We start from the raw sequence: 4,760 nt of genomic DNA, 5'->3' as shown, positions 1-4,760 counted from the left end.
AATATGGAATAAAAATATTATTAGGTAAGCTTCGAAAAATAAATAGGTAACAGATATAAGGGTTACCTATGGGTTAGGTTAGGTTCGTGTTTTTTTTAACTACACAAAAATAGGATCCGTCGCCTCGCAACCGTCTTCTTCTGGACTTATTAGATTCTTACATTTTAGCACTATTGTCAATTGTAAGTCGTGCAGTATAGTCGGGAACGAAGACACAAGCATCCTCGATACAAAAAATATACGATCAGTACGCAACATTATATACACAATACACATGCATTTTAATAATAGATTTCAAAACAGCCATACAATAATATAAACGCGAGCAATGGAAAGACGCCGCGCTTACTCCGTAACATACACGATTAGTCCGCATGCGTACTGGCACTGTATGTTTTGGAGCGCTATTCTTACTTACTTCACTACAAAGTATACGCGAGTATTTGCGTACTGCTGTTGTATAGATTGGAAGAACTTTGTAAAAAAGTTATTTCCAAACTATACGTGATTAGTTTCACACCGTTGCGTACTGGCCTTGTATAGTTTGGAAAGACGCCGCGGAACAGCTAGTGTCATAATATATAACAACTTCTAAAATCATATTTTCAGTTACAATTAAAACGTTATACACCGAACACATGATTATATTTTATAGTTATTATAAAAGTCAATTTTTTTATATAGATTAAATTGTTATACATTTTATACAGTACATGTAAAATAGTGCTACAAACTGCAACGCCAAACTTAAGAAGATGCGAAACACCTAAAATCAACACATTGAAGGACCCTTCATTACGCCGCGCCAGCATTCAGAAAATTCGCAACAAAAAACTCAAAAGCATCTTGATAAGAACTGATTACAATCCGTCTCATCAGCCTACTTATACAAACGACTAACATAACAGCATCAAGGGGCTTAAAGCTTAAGAGATTCCATTTAACTAGCCAGGGAATTTCGATTGAAATATCCTGCTACATTTTGAGATATAATTAATACGGGATTAAAATTAACTGGACCGTTATTTCACAGGTTATTAAAAAAGAAAAGTTTATTGTGATCATAACCGGATGACAATTTTAATAGTAGGGGAGCCCAGGATGCTAAATGTGGATTTACTCGAGCGTCACGGGAACCTATTAGAATTGGTAGATTAGACCATAGCGAGAAAAAAAGGTCCTATAATGTTTTCACTTTTAGCGGTGGGGAAGGGATTTTTGATTTTTTTTAATTTAAAAAAGAAAAAAATAGGCTTGGAAATACTCAAGCGCGTTAGATATTGATATTTTGCATGCTCCAGGACGTCACTGAAAAAAAGTATACGTAAATCTGACGATTTAAGTGGCGATTTAATCGCTATGAAGAAAGGGTAAAAAATTAAAGTAATATTATTCGAGCGCGTCAGATTAATATATGGGGGGGTTAATTACAATATAAGAAGTCCCCATTTCGCTAATCTGACGATTCGAGCTCAACCTTAGGGAATTATGGATTATTCAAATTTTCCAGCGGGGCCCCTGAGCGCACCCACCAACCATAACTGCTCATATTGACTAGAGGTACTAATGAATAGCTAAGGTACCGTCCCTTATAGTAATCTGACGCGCTCGAGTAAATCCCAAAATCCCCCTCTTGGCCTCCCCTACTATAATCTATACTTAATATTATAAAGCTGAAGAGTTTGTTTGTTTGAACGCGCTAATCTCAAGAACTATGGTCAGATTTGAAAAAATATTTCGCTTTTGGATAGCCCATTTATCGAGGAAGGTTAAGGGCGTTATATCATCACGCCAAGACCAACAGAAGCGGAGCCACGCGGGTGAAACCGCGAATCGCAGCTAGTTTGGAATATAAAGACTTCAGGGTTTTTTTGTAATTTCAACATACAGTGTTTGTGTTTCATTTCAAACACATTATTATTATTTTACTATATATACCTAGCTATTTAACTACACGTAAGGCTTTTTATTAGAAATATAAAAAAAGTATTGATTGACAACATCATCGTAATATACAAATCTGCAAAGAAAACGCTGATATTATTTTAATTTCTACACAATTATGTTCTCTTTATAAATTTGTAATAGCATTGGAGTTTTAGAAAAATATTACAAGTTCGTGAAATCGATTAATCTTGTTCATAAATATCTCTAGGAAAATGAATAAAAAGATCTGAATGATTTTTTCGCAATTACTGAATATTTAAAATAACTCTCTAAAGCAAAAAAAAATGTGTGCGTGTACAAGTGTACACACGTAAGAAGTGAAACTTCTTTATGACCTTATTTTTCAAAAAATAATTTAATAAGCAACTTTACAGAAATACGTCGAATCACGCGTGGTAAGAAAAAGATGGCGCGTAACGGAAAAATGTCACGCGTAACGAAAAAATGTTACACTAAATTTTTTTCCAACCCCGATAAAGAAGTTTCACTTCAAAAAATATTTGCATACTTACCTGTTAATTTTATGACAACCCTATAATTGGATTAAAGCAAGAAAGGGTAGAGTTTGAGGATCAAAGAATGTTTTGAAAACGTATTTTTTTAACCTTCATTAAAATTATACATTATTAAATAGATTAAAACGTAAAATGACATTAAAAATATAGAATAATATTCTAGATCATTATGAACTCGGAAATTACTGTTTTACGGCTTGCCAAAATAAACAAATTATGCAGTAAGGTGAAGCTTTGAAATTCCTCATATTATTATCATTAAAAAATTTAGTGCTAAATATTAAATAATGGTAAAATTTAGCAATTGTCGAAATTTGCGATAATTTGCAGCATAAACGGCTGTCTGTATCTTTTGATTGCGTTAGCTTATAAGTTTTATTTTTTCACAGCATCAAAGGACCGTAGACTCGAGTATTCAATATAAATTTCAGCTTGATACCTCCATTCCCGAGAAAAAGGGTCTTAAGGTGATGAATTAATTTTTCTAACATTTACGGCCCTTTTCAAACCTTCCTAATTTTTATATTATTAAAGTTGTCGTGATGAAAATTCTTGACAAGAAAGTTCAATAGTAACACAATACGTCTACCGTTTTAGAAACATGATTCCATGATATTTTCTCGATAGAAAAAAAATACAAAGTTATCATTGTTATTTTTTTTTAATCTCTGGCATCTTCAAAATAACAAACGTAAAGTTACGACTTTTTGGATATTAACTATAAAATATACAACCTATACGTCTACCGATTTAGAATTTTGAAATATGCGATGGTTTTGAAATAAACAAGAAATACTTGAAATTAACGCGCGACCAGCCAATATAGCGAGAGCCGCCCTGTACCTTCCTACCCCGATCGCTGCACGAGTCATTCCCGCTACGGCCGTCACACGGGGAACTTGTGTCGCTCGCGCAATCGTAAAAAAGGGTGACAACACGATAAGACAAAATGAGACAAATGGGGACAATAAAGAAAATAAGAAGAAGAAACATAAAGGTTGGAGGAAAAAGAATGCTTACAATTGGAACAAATTAATGAAGTAAGTTGGTTTTATTTTAAATTTGATGATAATTGTATTATAGACGATGTTTGATATGTACCCCTGTTTTAAGTACATAACGAATGTGTAAGATTTTTTCATTTATAGCATAAATAATCTTTTCAGAAATCCGGAATCCAGAAGGAAAATAAACCCACTGATTGTTCACAATGTGAACCCACTCCTTCGTAAGTACCTTTATTCAGTCAAAAATGTACTTGTTATCAAAGCTCTACTGGTTTTATCGCATGATTCCATTTTTAGCAAAAAGCAACAAAGTGCAAAGAAATAAAAAATCATGGTGAACTTAGTGGAAGTATGGCGGACATAATATGGAACAGGAGCTCATTGGAGTAGTATTATATTTAAAAAAAATACGAAATAATTTCAAGAATTACATTTCTTAGAAGGTGGTAGATAAGTATGTTGTATAAAGAATTTGATGTTGATATTTATTTCATTTATACTTACTACACCTGTGCGGGAAATTGCTTAGTAATAAAACAGGTTTATATTCATATTTACATAGTAATGTGAGTTTTCATTTCGAAAAATTTTGTGTAAGTATATTAAATTGAGTTCCTGGGTGATCTGGAAACACAATTGGGCCCGGAAGATGGCGCTGCAGTCACTCCTCCTAATGACATGAACCGATTTGGATGAATATTTGTGTGCACATTTCATTTTTGTGTGATGATTGGTTGATTCGCTTTCACATTAGCTAATATTATGTATTTTTGTTGTTAGAAAGTAAACTTAATTTAATGTTTATAATACATTATTATTGGTATAAATAAGCCAGTGTTCGTCTCACATTGCTGTACCTGCCTACCTACCCTACCAGGGCCTAACTTTGTTCTGGCTATTTTATTTTGATTGATGTTCTTACCTACGTTAACAAAAAAATTATTTATGTCATTAATATTTTGATTTTGCGTTAAGAGTTCTAAGTTGTCAGTTTTAGATGTTGTCATATTTGTGAATTCCTTTATCAGCTTCCAAGTTTGCTTGTCGTTCTTCTTACATTTACCTAATTCAGCTTTTTCATATGCATGCTTTACTTTTTTTAAAAGATTTCCACAGAAATTTCTGTAGCGACAATAGATTATTTGCAGAGATAGGTTACCAGGTTGTTTCTTAAGTTTCAAATGCATTCTATCTCTCGTTCTTATACAACGCAAAAGTCCCCGTGTAATCCATGGTTTTCTTGGTACAAAATTTCTGGAGATTACTTTGTATATCACATTGCTTTGGATTA

General features: G+C 33.0%; 1 long non-coding RNA gene across 1 annotated transcript; it reads left to right on the top strand.

Moving 5' to 3' along the window:
* Window positions 1–2,930: 2,930 nt before the first annotated feature.
* LOC149896797 (uncharacterized) lies at window positions 2,931–4,359 on the top strand. Its single transcript, XR_016458287.1, has 3 exons — window positions 2,931–3,502; window positions 3,629–3,690; window positions 3,767–4,359. It is a non-coding gene; the product is annotated as an uncharacterized LOC149896797 (long non-coding RNA).
* The last annotated feature ends 401 nt before the right edge of the window (window positions 4,360–4,760 follow it).

Source organism: Colias eurytheme, chromosome 27, assembly GCF_061535395.1.
Source record: "Colias eurytheme isolate Ceu_HAF_F1 chromosome 27, ilColEury1 Martin Lab GWU primary, whole genome shotgun sequence".
Lineage (NCBI taxonomy): Eukaryota > Metazoa > Arthropoda > Insecta > Lepidoptera > Pieridae > Colias > Colias eurytheme.
This window is presented reverse-complemented; position numbering and strand designations above follow the sequence as displayed.